The sequence below is a fragment of the Zeugodacus cucurbitae genome, chromosome 3, assembly GCF_028554725.1.
Source record: "Zeugodacus cucurbitae isolate PBARC_wt_2022May chromosome 3, idZeuCucr1.2, whole genome shotgun sequence".
NCBI classification, from domain to species: Eukaryota; Metazoa; Arthropoda; class Insecta; order Diptera; family Tephritidae; genus Zeugodacus; species Zeugodacus cucurbitae.
Genome location: NC_071668.1, coordinates 26263350 through 26283573, shown reverse-complemented (window position 1 = coordinate 26283573; position 20224 = coordinate 26263350). Strand labels below are relative to the sequence as shown.

General features: G+C 35.9%; 1 protein-coding gene across 3 annotated transcripts in view; it reads right to left on the bottom strand.

The window, feature by feature from the left end:
* Positions 1-19300, bottom strand: part of LOC105214739 (uncharacterized) — a 116552-nt gene extending 97252 nt beyond the window's left edge. For 2 of the 3 annotated variants that reach the window (XM_054226992.1, XM_029041975.2), the window contains exons 1-2: positions 18981-19300; positions 11060-11409 (exon numbers count right to left, since the gene is read on the bottom strand). The gene's annotated coding sequence lies outside the window, so the exon portion shown is untranslated. Of the gene's footprint in view, positions 1-11059; positions 12663-18980 lie in introns of those variants that run through there. The other variant, XM_011188322.3, reaches the window with a different exon arrangement.
* Between the last annotated feature and the right edge of the window lie 924 nt (positions 19301-20224).

Below are 20224 nucleotides of genomic sequence, written 5' to 3'. Positions count from 1 at the left end.
TAAAATGATTTGAATATTTCATAAGACTGGTGTATATAAACCCTAATAAATGGACCTGGAAAATAGTAATTAATAGATTTTGACAATTTGTTAAAGAATTATATCTCTAGTATCGCTATATATATTCATTATTTATTTAAAAAAGTATAAAGTTTTGAATTTTTTTATTTTTTTTTCTTCTCATAAACCTTTTCTACTCCACTGTGCCATATGATTATGTCATCTAACAGCGGATTTTTATGAACATACATAGTATTAACTCAGGCAGCAGCAAGTATTCGTAATAAACTGGTACTAGCAATATACTAGAAGTGTACATACATATATTTTCATATGAACCCGACAGTGAAATATCAGTTAGTTAAATCAGTTTACACCAATAGTTTTCTGACTAAAACTAAACTAGTCCGAAAACCAACAGTATTCTAACAATTTTATGAAGATATGGTTCAGAAAGGGTATAAATTTTCGTCGGCGAATCAATATCTGTTCAGCAAACAAACAAAGAACTTGAAAAAACGCAATATATAATTGTTTCTGAGGATATATTTTGAAGTAAAAAATTAAGGTTTTCGTTTGGAACTGACCTAAAACTGGTGCATATCAGTCCACTTTGTTGAAAAGTACATTATAACTAGTAGATTTATCAGCAGTATAATCGCCTGACTGCATTAGGCGTACATGAAGAGCGCAAACGCAAAAACTAGTACAACAATAATAAAAAGCACTTTTGCATTACGAAAACATTTGACTTTCATATAGCTGAGTGTATGTAAATATTTAATGCTGGAATTAAAATGCATTATCTGTAATTGCATTTAATTTCTGCTGTCAAGATACAATTAGAACGTGGGAAGCAATGGTTGAGTCAAAAGCGATGTAATAAATTATTAAATATTATATTTCTTTATAAAAGAGGATTTCTGCGGAAAGAAATGTTATTTTTAGTTATGATACGAAACTGTGAATTATAAAACCACAATGATAGCTATTATATTGAAAGGCAAATGCGGATGAGTAGGTGATGTTATCAAAAACATTAATTGCTATAAAAAAACATTAAGAAATCTAGGTAAAGGTATCTATGAAAACTCACCATTGTGAAGAACGACCCAAAGCTAAAACATGGCATTACGATTCAAACACACTTAGAGACCTAAAAAAGTTTCCAGATAAATCGGCGGCAAGCGAGGTTAAAACTGAAAGATGATAGTTAGTAGTCGTACTGTACAAAGAAAAGTGTGTACAATTTGGCTAAAAGTTATAGAGCATCCAAAACTGTTTGAATCAAAAAATAATCGACAAAGATCGACGTTTAAAGTTTGCTGGGGAACCCAATAACTTGTCAGTGAAACGATAAAAAACAATACTTGTCTTTGATAAATAAATATTTAATTTGAAATACTTCGACGGAATGAGAAGTGTTCGCCGACCAAAAAATAAACGGTTACATCTCGATACTTCCGTGGTACAGTTAAGCATGTTTAGGTGGCATAATAGTATGGGAATGTTTTCCGGGTTTTCCGGGTGGGTTAGTGTTGAACCTCTACAACGAGTCAATTTTATGGATCGATTTTTATATAAGGATATCCTTGAGAACGTGATGCTTCCCCATGCCAAGTGGAATATGTCACTTTTGTGGTCGTTTCAACACGACAACGAGCCAAAGAAAATCTCGAAACTATTGGAAAATTAGGTCGTAGCACAAAGTATGAATGTTTCAAAGCAGCCAACTCAATCACCGATCTCAATCCTATTTAAAATCTTAAATATATAGGCAGACAAAAACCAATTGTTTTGAGCTGTAAAACGAACCTGGTTAAGCATTCCACAGCAATTTATTAACAATGTTACAGCTTATATGCCTAATAGATGCGGTAAAATAATTAAAAATAACGGTTATGTTATAAAATATTAAACAAAAATCATTATTCCAATGTTTTGTCGCACTGAAATTTGAATATATTTAATTGTGTCCGTAAAAAAGGTAAAGAGTCAAATAGTTTCTAAAATTGTGTTTATTTTCATAAAATAAATAGTTATTCTTCAAATCTGAGTAATTTGTTTATGTTTAAAATGATAATTCCCAGAACAAGAGATGATAATGTACTTCGTAGGCATGAGTCCAATATGTTTTGTCCGACACTCTATTTCCTACGGAAATATTCAGTTATTCGACATTGCCTGTTGTGTGAGAATCATCATTTTAAAAGGTTATATATTGTCATTTGTTACGTTCTAGAGAGTAGCGAAACGAACAAACCATCTTTGACGAAGAAATTGTTGATTTCAACCTAAATAACATTTCATTAAGCTATTATTTTCGAGCATCTTCCATGCCTCACGTACTGTATAACAAAATTGCATTTTAACTCAAATGTTGAGTTATTTAAAAAAAATTGTTTAATAACAAATTGTGTATTGTCATTTTTGACAGCTATTTCAATGGACCTTTTCATAAAAGTAAAAACTATTATTTATAAAAATTTGAAGAAAGCGATTATGCCACTTTAATGATGTATCCGAATACTTTCTTGTATCTGATCCACCTCACTAACATTGTTCTTGCTTGCACACAAAATAAGCAAGCAGAGTAATGGCGAATCGATGACGCTAAAATTTTTGAATACAATTTCGTATACCTAGGAACCAGCATCAACAACACGAACAATGTCAGACTTGAAATGCAACGCAGAATCACTCTTCCCAACAGGTACTACTATGGACTGAGTAGGCAATTGAAAAGTAAAGTCCTCTCTCGACGAACAAAAACTAAACTCTACAAGTCCCTCATCATTCCCGTCCTACTTTATGGTGTAGAAGCGTGGACGGTGTCAACATCCGATGAGACGGCACTAGGAGTTTTCGAGAGAAAGGTTTTGCGGAAGATGTATGATCCCTTAAACATTGGCAACGGCGAATACCGCAGAAGATGGAATGATGAGCTGTATGTGTTGTTCGACGACATTGACATAGTCCAGTGAATAAAAAGACAGCGGCTACGCTGGCTAGGTCATGTTGTCCGAATGGACGAAAACACTCCAGCCCTGAAAGTGTTCGATGCAGTACCCGCCGGAGGAAGCCGAGGAAGGGGAAGCGGTTTCTAGGCCAGACAAGAAGAATTTCGGCACTATGTTCTCAATTGCTTATCTATCTATTCTTAGTAGCGTTTAAGAACTATTGTGGTTCTTTGACATAATAATAATTACTGGGAGTTACGACATTTTTGACAGTAGGTGAAGTAGTGGAGAAACACAACAGAGACATTGTCTCATGATGTCTTTTAGAGCTTTATATTATTTAATTTTAGATTTAATTTAAGAAGTGTATTTTTATTTTCCCAGCTAAGTCCCTTAATATAATTAATTTTCTACAACGCAAGTAAAACAATATAATTTTCTTATTAACATAAGTAAACAGCTACTATTTTCATGCATCAAAGAAATTTGTAAAATACTTTACCTAGAACTGCTTTAAAACAACAACTGTTATTTTAGAAGTAAACACAGATGAGCCCCAAAGCAGAATTGAACGAAATTCTATTAACGAGGACAAAGAAAGCGATTTCACTTGAACCAATAAATTTGTAAAAGCTAAAGAAATTCCAAAGTAAACACGAAAAGCCAAAAATTAAATAAAACGACGAAAAGTTGTGAACGAAAACTGCGAGAGAAAACAGCAATGATAAAAGCGCCTCAAAGCGTAGTAGTATCACCGTAGTTACTGCGGCAACTGCACCTGCTGCAAGCATTTACAGCTACGAGTATTGTTATTATTTTTATTGCCTTTACGCCACGACAGTTCAGCAGACACACAAACACCCATACGCATACACAGATACAAAATTACAGGTGAGCAGAGAGTATGTCTAATAACTTAACGTGCCGCAGCTGTTGTGGCAACCATGGTGACAGCTACAAGTATGAGCAGCATAGCTGTCATGTTCTTACTGACACACACACAAACACATTGGAGCACATGTGTGACAGGATGACATTTACAACAAAAATGCCAAATAATAGTAGCTGCCCTGCCTCTTCGCTATCTGCCGTGTGAAGCCGTGTCTAGCGAAGAAGACGAAGTGGCACAAATAATTTGCATAAGGCGGAAACGGAAATTGATATGAGTGTCGTAAGGAAGAGGATATGTGGCGGTGGCAGCGGCTGCTGCTCGTGGGTGTGCAAGGATTTTCGGAAGTGCTTACTGAGAATTTAATGCGAACACCACCGCACCACACCGCATCGCACCGCCTGCCGCCAGACAAGCATTCGCTCAGCTGTTAAGTGCTGAGTGGGCTTGAGAATGCGAGCGGTTGAAGCCTGTGGCCTGGAAGTGATTCAAACTCTGTACACCCCCAAAACAACCGCGTCGAGGTAAGCACACCCACACTTAGACATACGAGTATTAGGTGCGTGCGTTCGTTGCCAGTATTTTCTAGCCCGCATGAAGAGAGATAAATGCTTAGGCACGCGCCAACGTGAATTTTCCATCGTTAATGTTGAGTAATTAAATTTTAAATCCCATGCTCAGCCACAAGCTTGTGCGAAATAATGATTTGCCACAATTTCTTTGGCGCTTCTTTTAAGTCTGCGTGAGTTGGAAAGTACTTCTACTATGCCTTAGCTCCATAAATATGTTGCTGTTGTTATGCAATCACAATATCAAGTTCCGTTAGCTATTTAATATGGTAGTTTACTTTTCGAAAATATATCTTTCTTAGTTGAAATTTTATATTATTTAATTATTTCCAGAGGAAAAAAATCGGAAGAAACGTGAGCTTTATATTGGATATTACTTATATTAGATAACCTGAACAGTCTTGAACATTATTGAAAACAAATTTTCTAATAATCATACATGAAGCAATGGCAAACATTTTGACAAAAGTAAATCGTCAATGTTCTCTGGAAGAAAGCGAAGTACACATATCTCGGCACGATTCGATAAAAATATTCCAACAACGTCTGATAGCGCTGTTATCACAATAAAATCCTACTATAATTTCACACTTTTTGTATACGAGCATTATATGAGCATTATGTAGGAGCACCTTTGTGCTATTGAGTTTACTACTGGACAGGTGGTCCTCGTCTGAGCTGGGCAAGCAGTGGTCAGTCACAAACACTTGCCAGATCCTTTCGGCTTCAGGTAAACCGCAGAAGGTCTACCGAGCTCTTCGCCCTCAGTAAAGTTCACCTCTCCTTAGTCGTAGGGGTACGGTTAAAAGTCTTAACTTAGCTAGCTGTAGAAGCTGCCTGGAGGAGAACGAAGTGGAATCATCTCATCACTTTCTTCTGTAATGTCAAGCCTTTGCTGATCTCACTTTTTCCAACAACCGCACGAAATAGCAGATATGAAGTGGAAAATCTCTGCAGATTTGTAGTAGGCTCAAGACTCTTTGCCGAATCTTAATACCTAATCAAGGGGGATCCTGGTTTCACAAAGGACTGTTTTTCATAGTCTACATGAGTTAGCACTCTGGGGAACAGCCATATAACCTACCATCTAAACCGGAATCGTAGCGATCACCTAAAAATGGTGTAACGACTTTGATCGCAAGTTGATTTTTCATAGACCACATCTAGGTGCCTCGAAAACAGCTTCTACGGAGGATAACTTGACTAAAGTTCATAATCTCTTGACAGGCCGCCAATTGAAATTGCCCGAGATAGCTAAGACAAAGATAGTAGGCATCTAAAAATACCACTAGGGACATATTCTGCATAAAATGTTGGGCAGGAGAAAGCTTTTGACGTGATATGTGTATCGTTTCATCACTCCGGAAAACAAACGAAATCGTGAGACTACTCACAACAGTGTTTGACGCTGTTTAAGCGCAATTCGAATGCAGAAACTCCATCGATTCACGACCCACAATGAAACTTGGGACTACTGGAGGTCCATCAGAGACCTAGAAAAAGTCGAAACAGTGGAATCGGTGAACTTATCGCGAAGGAGATAAATGTCTTTTTCGAGTTTTTTTGAGTTTTTTCTGGCAATTGGGTTGTGCTTTCTGATGATATCTAATATACTTATGAAAAATATCGAATGTTTAAATAAACTTGCAATGAGCTGATGGAAGTTATTTAAAGTTTTATTGTCAACCAAAAAACGAAACTAATTTTCGCCAGCCACGGAATCGGCGGAACTGTTAACAATATCTATGGAACTCTGATTTTACCACCAAATTACTGTAATTCTTATAATTGAGCACAGCGTAACTATCATCCACGCTTCGCTCAACCACTCAAAATCAAATTCACGTATTTTTCGTTTAATAGTGACTCTCATATCTTTGATCACTCACTATATACTACAACAACTGTACTACCTATGTCGGTACATTTACTTTACTTAGTTAACTACACTTCAATCGACTAAACGCTTTTGTAGTTCCTAGCTTCTATTTATATAGCTTGCTGCTCCTGCCTAAACTACAGCAACAACTTTCAGCCACGTTTCGAACTCAAACGTTTTCATTTACACACACAACATTCACATGCGCTCGTATTAACACCACTTTATGTGCCGAGCCAGGCGTTGCAACCAATGAGTCTGTGAAAAAAAGCGAAACTCTCGAATAGCAGCCGCCCAAGTGCCATCTCCATCAAGTGCCAGCCGAATATTCACTTGCCATTCCATTTGTGAGCTCAAGCAGCGCTTTTACCGCAAACGAAATCGATATCGTAACAGAGTTACGATGCCGCGCCACAGCCCGAGCGTGGTTGGTTAAACGGGACGCAGGTGGCGGGAGTTCATTACTTGGTTGCCAGCTCAATCGTTAAACTTAATTTGTTACCATCAGCGAGCATCAATTTCAGCTTTTCTGGTACGAAATGCGCCATTTACCCAACAATTCGATGACGGCGATGCTGGAAAATATATGTACTATATTGATGTAGATGTGGATGTATGTGCTGTTATAGAGATATAGTCTTAAGTGACGAGGCGGAGAAGCCATAAAATGAGTATGCCCAGGTAAGGGGATTTAAAAGGAGCTCGAGAGCAATTGCTACTTAAAAATTGGTGGCAGCAATGAATTTTCCAACGACACAACTCACAGTAGCGCCGCACTTGTGGCGAGGCACCTTAACGTTTCAACGAAAGTGAGCAACAATTGGTGTACTCGTATATGTGAGTATCAACCAGGCTCGCATTGGGAGTTACGGTTGAGTCGTTTAAGTGGAAAATTATATAAAAATAGATATCAACCGAGAAGTACACCAAAGCGCCAGCAAAGCCTCTTCCAACACTTGCAGCATGGTCCATTACACCGCATAAGTGTATGAAAGACTTATGTGCTGAGCTTGGCGTTGCTTCGATTACACTAGTAGTTAGTGCCACTACTGTACTTGTGCGAGAGTTTAACAAAGGGGTTAAGCCGCCTGGGAAAAGCAGCAGTGTACTTGCTGCTATTTTAGCATCGACCTCGTCATCCCCAGCAACAGCAACAAAGGCCTGCTGTTCGTTCGCCTTTGTCATCGATTGTCGTCATTGTGTCACTACGTCATGGTTGTGCTGTCGTCGTCTGCTCCAGAGTTTAAATATAAGTGGCACGAGCAACCTCCTTCATCAGCGCTTAAAGCGCTTAACAAATTCAAAATTCGTGCCGTCACATCTAATGAGCGTCTTTCTAGCTGCCTCGCCTTGATTGATATGCAGCGTGGCATTAGCATCGGAGATTTGAAGCAATTTAAAATTATTTGATTTTAATATTCACAGACTGCCTGCGTCTTCGCTCATTAACAAAGCGTGTAGTGAGCGGTTGATTAATTTTGTTATCAAACATTAATAATTCTATATTCTTAATTGCTTTAAGAGAGTGTACTTAAGCTCTTTATGTTTGTGTTTTATAGTTGGAGATGTGAAGTGTGGATTACGCGTTTTGAATGAAGGGTGTGAGAAGAGAAAATATCAATGTAAATATTTTATCTAATTTCGGATATACTATCAAATTATAGCCAAAAAACATTTGAACAATTGTATGTAGACTATGATTCTTGTAAAATTTCCTCCATTAGAGACGTAAATGCTTAAGAATTTTTTTCTGAACCGTGTTATACATTGAATTTCTTAATATATTATATTATTAAAATAGTTTTTCTAAGCTTACTCTTGTCCAATCAGTGCAAGAGTTTGAGAAAGAAATCGTATAAAACTAAGCTAAGCAAAATTAAGTTACAAGGCGTGTTTAATATAATTTTTAGTGTCTCCCGAAACAACTACAAACCCTTAACCAATAATGCTTCATACATGCACTGTTGCGATAGGTCTGCTACTGCATACTGTTTAAAAAAGAGATATTCTTTCCAGTTCTATGTTAGGAACTAAGAATGACGTGGAAGCCAAATCATAAACATGTTTATCAAATGCAGAATATGTCCTAAGGATTTAGTTCTATTTTATTAAGATAACGCGCCCCATATATTCGGAATGAAGTCCACTATATAATCATATATATGCAGTATATGAAGGCTGGGGTAATTCTTGGACCGATTTCAGTCATTTTCGCCAACAAGCTACAGTATATTAAAGATTATACACATTTAATTTTAGTAACATAACGAAACCAAATGTTTACCAGTTTTATCTATTTTTGGCAGAGTATAAACAGAAAATTTTCATTTCATTAAGAACATAGATACTAAAATTCTCAAGATTCCCTATCTAGGGTCCTGTTATGGTCCGATTTCGACAATTTTTTATTTCTAATATCTTCATTGGTTCTTGACTTATATACTAAGTGAACCAATCATATAGAATACAAATTTCTCTTATTTAGGAAGAAGTCGCTGGAAAAAATTATAAGAGCTGCAGAGCTAAACCGAGAAGGTACAATCTTCTACAAGAGTGTACAGCTCCTGGCGTACGCCGATGATATTGATATCATCGGAAGCAACAACCGCGCCGTTTGTTCTCCTTTTTCTCGCATGGATAAGGAGGCGAAGCGAATAGGTCTGGAGGTGAATGAGGACAAGACGAAATATCTCCTGTCATCAAGCAAACAGTCGGCGCATTCGCGTCTTGGCTCCCACGTCACTGTTGACAGTCATAACTTCGAGGTCGTAGATAATTTCGTATACCTGGAAACCAGCATCAACAACACGAACAATGTCAGCCTCGAAATCCAACGCAGAATAACTCTTGCCAACAGGTGCTACTTTGGACTGAGTAGGCAATTGAACAGTAAAGTCCTCTCTCGACGAACCAAAATCAAGCTCTATAAGTCGCTTATCATTCCCGTCCTGCTCTACGGTGCAGAAGCTTGGACGATGTCAACATCAGATGAGACGACACTAGGAGTTTTCGAGACGGCGAATACCGCAGACGATGGAACGATGAGCTGTACGAGTTATACGACGACATTGACATAGTTCAGCGAATAAAAAGACAGCGGCTACGCCGGCTAGGTCATGTTGTCCGAATGGACGAAAACACTCCAGCACTGAAAGTGTTCGATGCAGTACCCGCTGGAGGAAGCCGAGGAAGGGGATGGCCTCCACTCCGTTGGAGGGACCAGGTGGAGAGCGACCTGGTTAAACTTGGGATCTCCAACTGGCGCCGAACTGCGAAGGAGAGAGAGAGGTGGCGCACTATCGTCGATTCGGCTATAACTGGCTAAACGGTTGCAACGCCAATCACATACATACAGGAAGAAGTCGTGGCTGTCAATTGAGTTCGTCCAATTTCAATTATGTATGTACCAGATTTCACAGAAAATCGTTTGTAAATTCAGATATATAGTTTTTGATCCAAAAGTGGGTATTGCTACGTGCATTTTCAATTCTGTCGTCTCGTCTCGCCACTCTGATTATTTTGGTATACACGAGATGTGTACAAAAATAACTATATTTTTAGTTTTTAAAAAAATATTTATTCATTCGTCTGCATTACTCTTGTCGCCTTTAAAATAGTCTCCATTTGATATCATGCACTTATCAGCGCTTTCTACAATCGTCGAAACACTTATCAGACTCGACTTTTTCCATTCTTTTTTAACAGACCACGCATAATCTAATATCAAACTCGTTTTGTTTTAGGTGTCAGTTTTAGTTTAGTCAGTTATCCTATAAGTGTACCCAAATATAAAGGAGATACTGCATTTATTTAATCCAGTACATCGTTCGCTGTAATCTGGAGGAGCAAGAAGTCAATCCGTGTTCTTCAGAATAGAAATTTAATTTAACGAAAAGCCTTAGTAAGCACTTTTTACTCTTCAAGCATTAAACTAAAAAAATATATGCTTCTTAAGTGTGCAAAATCATGGGAATACATTAAAAGCACTTATAACAGAACGACTCTTTTTATTTTATGTCTGAAGTCGGAAAATCGTTAAAAAAAAACATGCTTGACATAAACTCAATTAATATAAAAAATATCAAAATCCATTAGTCGAGTTGGTTATATACTTATACTACATAACTCAAAAAGATGGATGGAATTAAAAATCGCCAGATATTATCGAATGTGACGATCGAACATAAAGAACGAACGAATTCAAAATATTAAAAAATTAAGTTTTTTTGATGGTTGCCACCTGTTAAAACTTTTTATTTGATATAAAATATATAATTAAGAAGTATTAACTTTTTTAAATATATGTCTGTATATTTCAAAAGAAGTACCACCTCTTAAAAATAAATCATAATAAATATCTTTTAGAAGGTTGCCATTTATTTAAAAATTTAATTCAATTTGATTAGATTATAATTATTTCTTTTAGTTCTGGCATAGGAAACCGAAAAGAATTTTGAGAAGACTATCCAATGATTTTACTTAATTACTTGGAGAATGTGTAGAGGTATCACAATATGAACAATAAATTATCAAGTTTAGTGATTATTCGGTGATGTTATTGAGAAGAGTTACCACTTCACAAAATTGAATTGAGACAAATTATTATCAAACTAAATTTTCAATATTGAAATAAACTATGTAATATCTCAATAAATTTTAAGATAAGCCAGCATTAGCCGAATAGTATATATATATTTATATATTAAGTATATAAATAATATAATTATCCAAAGGATTTTAAAAGTTTTTATATTAACCTTACCCTTATTTTAAAGTTGAGTTAACCTCGCTCCCGCATGCAATATGCACTTCAGTTAATTATTTTGTAGTTTTATAATATTTATATTCCTGTCACCGTTGTGCACCATCTCTCTTCACTCCACTCCAATTAAGTATATAAATTACAAGTGTAAATATGTATGTAAATTTACTTTCTTCTCACAACTCTTGGAGGGCGCACACTTTAAATGCTCTTCAATTTAATTACGCTGACAATTTTCGCACACAATTTCTCATTACAACGTCAGACGCCACTGTTTACGTTATAAATAGGTATGTATGTATGCGCCACACTGGTTTGTACGTCTCACTCAAGTGTTTAACTGCATTATGCTGATGGATGTAAGATATGCTATTTAAAAGCTATAAAAGCTCACTGCGCTCAAGTCAAACGCAAACCAAAGAAACGAACATGCATTTGAAGCAAATTGAAAACATGTGTAAACAACACAAAGCGAAATCAACTAGAATGAAGGACAATCACAACAACAAACACAACAACCACAAGAGAAGGCGGCAATAAATGAAAAGGCATTAAAAGGAAAGTAAAGAATGTAAACACGACACTCTTGACGCCACCGAACACATTTTCATTTAACTACTTTGCATATCAAATGCAATGCTCGGTGACTCCCAGGACACGCCACACAATAACGGACTACACTTCTTAGGTCAGCACAAAGGATAGCTGCACAGCAGGCTGTGTGCGCTTGTTATTGCAAACTGACCACCAAGTCGCCTTGAACTTACAGACCAGCACTGCCTCAACTGAGTACCCTTTGCCCCTTGCACTCGTTTACATGCGACAGCGTCCATACATTGTATGCACATTGTCAATTACCTCGCTTGTGCCCCTCACCCTTTGAGTTCAGCTCTCGCATACCTGCAGACACCTGTGCAAGGTCCTTTTGCATGTTCGCATTATTCATTTCTCACACCTCACAGGCGGCGCCCAGCCGACTTGCTAACTCAACATTTTGCAACATTCGTGCTGTGGCAATGTGAGGGAATGTGCGAGAAATTAAATACAAATGGAAATAGAAATGAAAATGAAAATAAAAATAAAAACTCCTGACCCTTAGACGTCTCGAGTTCGTGTAAGTCTATACATCCGCATGGCAGCATTGTCGTTTCTCATGCGCTCACTCACTCATTCATTTATTGCGCTTCATTTCCTTTTTTATTTCTTTTCTTTTTCTATATTTTTTTGCTTTTGCTTTTGCCTTTCTCTTTCTCTCGGCATTTCCATTTTGCTTGGCAAAACGCCTCGAGGATTTCGCTTATTCACACTTATTAGTCTGAGGTTCTGTAAATATTTGCATACTTCGCACGTCTTGAGCGTTTTCCTTTTTAATTTTTTTTTACTCAAACACACCCACTCACAAGCTCTCCGCGCCACCTGCCCATCGCGGCTTTAGTAAGATTATACAGTATAAGTATATATATATAGTATATTCCTTAGACTGACTGCTTGTATTACACCACTCGTTGGTGGACGAGAGCTTGGCGGGGTGACAGCCGGTTGCAGCGGTTGATTGCCCGTCCGCTTGTCGGCGCTGAGTGGCGCGACTGCGATTACCCGTCGAGCGTCTACCAGAGGGCTTAAAGCACAACTACTTAAGAGCGCAATCATATATACTTACAAACATATTAATATATATACATATATATAATATATGTATGTGTGCGCCTAAGTATTTTCGCATTATGCCACAGCCCAGGTGTCGACTGTAAATGAGTGAAATTCTTTTTGCACAACATTAAGTCGTGAAAATATTTAAATATTTTATACATTACTATTATTATGGCAGCCGCTCATTGCTGCTATTGTTTTTGTTGTCTTTCTTGTTTTTGTTTCACCTCACCTGGTTGGTGCTTTAATTTTTGCGTGTGTTTTCCTTCTTCATTAAAGGTATTTGCATGTTCGTCACGCTTATCCTGTCGTGACTTTCCCTTCTTGGCGGAATTTTTAAAATCTTAAATATCGCCTGAGGTATTTTTTGGGCGTTTGTAAATGGAGTTGATTTATGCGCGAGATTACATGGCATGGATTAAAATCGCTGCAGGGCTATAACTCAGCGTTGTTATTGAATTTGGATTTTTGTTTTGGGTAAAAAAATAAAATTAAAACACTCAAGCACGTTAACGGTAATATTATTCAGTAGCTTGACATAAGATAAAAATTTCCATTTTTATGGCAATTAGTGGGCAGATGAGTGTAAAACTTTGAAGTGAGTGAAGTTTCTAGTAGAGAAATATTTAGTATTATTTCTTACAATTTTATAACAATATTGAGGTCTCTCAGTTTGTGGAAAGAACTACGAATATATGCGAAACCACAAATGAGATGAAAAGCTCGAAAAAGCTATAAGCAATAGTTCAAAAATTAAAATATTTAATTGAAGAGCAAAGTTAAATTTTTGGATGAAATAGCTGTGCTCAACAACATTGAACATTGCTTGGGAAGACTATAAGTAACTATCAATGCCAATTGAGTTTAAAATAAACTGTTTTGTACTTCACCCCTTTAGTGGAGGCACTCATTTATAGTGTAGTATAGTATACGAAATTAATTAAAAAACCCCAATTTATCTGAACTAATCTGGCGCACAAACAATTGTTGTGTCCAAATATGTGCAAACAACTTACTCGCTGAATCTAAAGGTAATATGAAAAGACTCGCTACCGAACTGCTTTCAAATAATCGCTACAAAGCAATAGTATTGACAGCAATGTCAAATGATCAGATTAATATAAAAAGAATTTGTCGTAAAAAACAGATGAACTCAACCGTACTCAATATAAATTTTTATACTCTCGCAACAAAGTTGCTAAGAGAGTATTATAGTTTTGTTCACATAACGGTTGTTTGTAACACCCAAAACTAAACGAGTTAGATATAGGGTTATATATACCAAAGTGATCAGGGTGAAGAGTGGAGTTCAAACCCGGATGTCTGTCCGTCCGTCCGTCCGATTGTGCAAGCTGTGACTTGAGTAAAAATTAAGATATCTTGATGAAACTTGGCACACTTATTTATTGGCACCATAGGAAGGTTGCTTTCGAAAATGAGCAAAATCGGACCACTGCCACGCCCACAAAATGGCGAAAACCGAAAACACATAAAGTGCCATATATATATATATATATAAGCCATAACTAAGCCATAAATAAAGCTATGGAAATAAAATTTGCTATGAAGGATCGCACTATGAAGAGGCATATTTGGATGTAATTTTTCTGGGGAAGTGGGCGTGGCCCCGCCCCCTACTAAATTTTTTGTACATATCTCGCAAACCAATAGAGCTATATAAACCAAACTTTCTGCATAGGAAATCGGATCATAACCACGCCCACCTCCCATACAAAAGTTAGGTTGAAAATAACTAAAAGTGGGTTAACTCACTAACGAAAAACGTCAGAAACACTAAATTTCACATAAGAAATGGCAGATGAAAGCTGCACTCAGATTTTTTTACAAAATGGAAAATGGGCGTGGCGTCGCCCACTTATGGCTCAAAAACCATATCTCAGGAACTACTCAACCGATTTCAATGAAACTTGGTTTGTAATAGTTTCCTTACATCCCAATGATATGTTGTGAAAATAGGCCAAATCGCTTCACAACCACGCCTATATAGGAATATACCAGAACTTTGAAGACAATCTGAATCGTTTACTTTACAATATATAAAGTAAGTACTAGTGAAGATATCGGTGCAGAACTTTGCACAAATACTATGTTAATAGTGTGGCAGCCCCATTCTAAAAATCGCCGAAATCGGACCATAGATTTTTAAGGCCCCATATATCGAACACGAGGACCTCGGTGCTTCTAACCTAATATTGTGGTTTCCAACTTTCAATGGACTGTATACAATATATATGACGAATATGTGGGTCAAATTGTGTATTATATAATATAAATAAAGTTAAATAAATAAATTGCGAGAGTATAAAATGTTCGGTTACACCCGAACTTAGCCCTTCCTTACTTGTTTTATTTAATTTAATATTTGAATATTCTTGCAATTGAATTCGAATATATTGGTGGTTCCAAATATAAAATTAATTTTATTTCAAAACTAGTTAAAATTTCAAAACTTCCAGACAATGTTAAACTATTTATATATTATTATTGACAAAGCAGGGTTCAAATCTTTTTAATAGAAACCCAAATGAAAAAGCTCTCGTATGCATTTATACAGTTATGTGAAAAATAATAAGGACAGTGCCCTAGTGTAGATGAAATCAATGCCCATCTAGAAATGTGAGGAAATCGAAGGCAACTAATGAAGCAAATTTATTGGCAACATATTCAAATTAAATGTTTGTTAAGAAGATTTAGCAAAATTTTGTATTTTATTTAAATTTATTTTTATAATTTGCCATTTTTGACATGTGAAAAATATTAAGAACACCTCTAGTTTTACTAAAAAAATTACAATATTAAATAAAAATTGAAACTGAGCTTCCTTCAATTTTGTTAATATTAGTTTCAAATTAGTTTAATATGTTTTTTGAATATCCAGATTAAAACCGGAAATGTGCTCCAGAATTCTGAAAAATTTCCCAAGCTCATCATTATTCATTGGAAACTTTCCTCTTATTGTATTTACTGCCACAAAACATTCCACAAAATTTGCTGTAGAATTTAGATCCGGTGATTGCGGTGGCCACTCCACCATATTGAAGTCATTGACCTCAAACCGCTCATTTGTACACTTAGTCGTGATTTTTGGGTCGATGTCTTAATGAATTAAAACGTCTAAGTGCCATATTATCATCAGAATACTGTCTCATACATTTTTGGAGTATCACAACATAATCGGTTGCCTTTATAGTGCCCTGTAAGTTATGGCATAGCTCTAGACCGTTGTGTGAAAACGATCCCCAAAGCATAATTTTTCCGCCACCATATTTAGGGGTCTTTATCGTGCACTTAGAGTTTTAAACTAAAGTTTTCGATTTTCTTATACGATTAATACCTCGTTCAGAACTAAATAATCTTACATTTGTTTTGTCAGATTAGGGGATGTCTAAGCACATGTCCTTCAGCAGACATTAGTGTTTGTTACACGTTCATATTTCTTGGGTTTAGGGGCTTGAGATCTTCATTTATAAACACCCTGCGGATAGATGATGGGTTAACATCAATATTAAAATGATATTTAATTTGTTTTAAAGAAATAAAAGAATTATTATTATCACAGCGAATTATAGTTTTTAGACAGACAATGATATTTTGTGCTTCCTATCACGTATACCTCTCATGTACATTTCAAAAACACTTACATGCATACTTATAATGTGAGGCATGCTTGTGTTTTACTAGGAATGGCAACTTTTATAAACCAACATTTGATATTATATGGACTTCTCAACCAATTCCACACGTTGATTTTATAGTTATATTATTCGCAAAATATTAGTATAAGCGTAATTTAGACGATATTTCTAGTCCCTGTATTTGTAGATTTGTGGTATGTAAAAAAATTATCATAGAACAATAACTTTCTTGTTCTAGCATTTTAAACACTATCCAAGTTATTATCTTCTGAATAACAATAATATTGGTAATTGGTAAGCACAATATGTCGATCAAAAGGAAAAGGTTAGTAGACACCAATTGAAAAGTGGCACCATTAAGTTATCAATAGACAACTACACTCAGAGTCAAATCCAACAAAAGCTTTGCTTAGAATACTGCTTGACTTTAATTTTTTATTAACCTGGGGAAAATATCACAATCTCACAATACCTCATCTATAATTTGAGTGTAAGGCTAACCTGATGATTATGAAATTTTATATAGAGACACTTCTCCGCTACAAGTGCTCGATCTGTTTAACTGCTCCCAATCATTTACTATATATTTCACTAACTAGAAATTGCTAGCATTGACGCAGGCAATTAATGTCGTATACCCTAGTGTACATTCAATTGTACATATAATTATATTGTTGCTTTACACGTACATTTTTTACAAGAGAGGAACAAGAATATAAAAATCGTTGAAGAATCATTGAAAGCGTCAGAGCTGGACTCTGTCAAAATATGTAATATGTTCTATGTAAATGCACTCCACCGATCAGCTGTATACTAGTGGATGAGGTTTCTGAAGCATCCATCGAGTATACTTATATTTTTCGCACTCTCACAGGTAATTCCTTTACTGTTTTGTGGTTAATATGTAGTAACAATAATTTCACCAAAATTTAAAAAAAATTGTGCATTGTAAAGCATCTCTGAAATATGTGACGGGAATTTAAATACAAGGTGTTAGACCTACATATTACCTAACTTAGATTTATTTTCATATCATAACTTAAGTTGTTCGTGCTGAGCTTTGATAATCGTTAATATTTTGTTTTTCTATTAAAAACAAGTTTTTATATAATCATAAAAAAAATGCTATTAAAAAAATATTCTTATGGTATTTCTATAAAGATATAATACATCATTACTTGTGGTACCTTTTAGTTTTTTGTTTAGGGAGATTGCATAGTAAATAGATCTTCTCTTAAAATGTTTAAGAAGAAGATGGTTGGATAAGATGGGTAAAAGCATCAGTAAGGCCGTTACATTTTGTATTAACTCCTTTAAAAAAGCAACAAAATACTATAACATTCAACAAACAAACAATTGAAGTGATTTGTAAATACATATTGAACTAGAAATATTTATCTCGCTTACGGTGGGTACTAAGCTATCTGCTCACGAAACTACTTTTGCGTATTATTTTAATCAGTATAATATATAAAGATTTAACCCCTTGGCGTATCAATTAGCACAACGAAATTCGCTTCCAACTGTTCGCACACAACTTGTACTAAACAAACCAGTTTTGATGCTTACGAACAGTCGCAAAACGAAACGAAATATGAATGCATGTAATAAAACTATTTATTTTAGATTAAATGTTGTGCACGGAAATAACGGGAAAATTTCATTTCTCTTTTCATCAAATGTACACTTCTACATACCATGAGTCAGACTCGTGAAAATATGACAAGGGGTTAATAATGAATAAAAAAAATCTTTCAAACATTTTCAAAATGCACTACTATATTTCGACGAAGGTGTCCAGCAAATGTCTATAAAATAATTTTTGAGGTATAAAGTATAAATTTATCTATGCGCAAAAGGTAGAGTGATCATCAACTTCAAAAATGCTTTGTTTGCTCTAATATAAACCACTTTGAAAAATCATAAAAATAATGTTTTTAAATAAAATTTGAAATATTTACTTTAATCGTTTGTAGGAGTACTCATATATCCAAACCTAAGGCGCAATCTTCTTTACACGCCAAATGAACTGTGCAGTTTTTAACAGCAAAACAACACGCCTAGGCACACTGTTATTATACTATGCATTTAAAATGCATGTAAGTTTATGAGCGCGTCTACATGTCACTTTAACACATGAAGAACATGACTTTAGTTCTTCGGTTTTTATTTTCCACGCCAAACACGCTATTTTACGCTTTTTTATTGTCATCAACGTGGATGACAGCGCGCCATTTGCTGGCTCTTGGCTGTTGCCTCGCACATTAACATAATCAGATTTTTGGATTGAGTTCAAATCATTGCTAATGCCTCTCGTGACCATTCAAACAAACACACATGTGCTGTATAACACACATAACAACAACAAGAACAGCAACAACTGGCATTCCCTTATAATTTGCTTGCCACACAAGGCACACATTTTCGCTGCCAACGCTGATGCGGCATTTTGCCAGTTTGGCAAGTATTCTGCTTAGCAGACGCAATTTTGTCGGGTGGACAAATGAAATTTGAAATTACAAAAAATAAATAAATTAGAATTAATAAAAAGTTATGAGAGAGATTGGAATAACATAAAAGTGGATTAATTGCTGCAGTAAAATAAATGAAATTACCGGTATTTGATTTTGGTTTACTGTTATTTTAAATGAGAATTTTGTTATTATTTTTAATTCATTTTAATTAATGAATTTTATTTTTTCCAAAATTTTTATTAGTTCAATACACTGTTAATATTTTTCATAAATTTTCACTTCAACATTTGTTGCTTTGCAAGTATTATTTGCACTGAACTCAAATAATTTGTTTTTCACTTAAAATTTCGATGTAACACACTCCAAACTTGCTTTAACTGCCTTAAAGGCTTTAGTTTTGGTTTTGATTTCAATTTGAACTGCAAAGTATGCGCGACAGCACTTGCCACAACACTAACATGGCCACGCTTCCGAGTTAACTGACTTGGAACGTGGCAACGCTCGGCTACGAACATCACATGGCAGCGTTTTCCGGCATACGAAGCATCAACAATTCACCACAAACGAGTCAGCGTGCGAGCGAGCAACCGAGCGCTTATTGTTGGAGCGAATGCTTGTGAGCAAACGAGCGATAACGAACTTGTATTCACCAACTCTGGTGTAAATATGCGCCCCTGTGCTGGAGAAATGCTCAAAATACTTTGCTGAAGTTCTCCACGGGTACAGAAAGGGGAAATGTATGGAGTTGAACGCCACTGCGTATGAGTGACATTGGCACTGCTTTGGTTAGCAAGCAACTCACTCCTCACTTCACTTAGAGACATTCATAAATTTGATCATACAGAGCTTGAGTTGCTTACTATTTCTCCATAATCACGCTTATTTGTTGTACTTCCCCTCACTCGCCTCACTATACCATTTATACCTTAGTTTTCTGCTTTTCATTTAAGCAGCGCTTGCCAAAATTGTCAAATTGTAACTTAACTTGCTTCTCTGGCAAACACACTGCATTTATTTCTGGTTATTGTTTTTGTTGTTGCTACGCTGTTGCTTGCTGTATTTACATCCATTTCATTTGGGCACTGTGTCTGTGTCTGCCTGTCTCCTGCTCCTGCCACTAAAACGAATGTTCCTTTTATGTTCTCTCGCAATTTTGTTGCAGTTTCACTTTTTTATGTGTGTGTGTTTGTATGTGCGACTATTTCATCGGTCACGTGACCCTTGTCCACGCGATTTCCTACAACTGATTAAACTGTCAAATGCACAGATTGGCTACAGACAGGTAACGAGCTAATAAAAAATAAAAAGAACATTCGCTGTGCTCGGAGCCAAATGGACTTGTCTGGCGGTAAAAGTTGGACATTCAGTGAATATATACAAAAGTG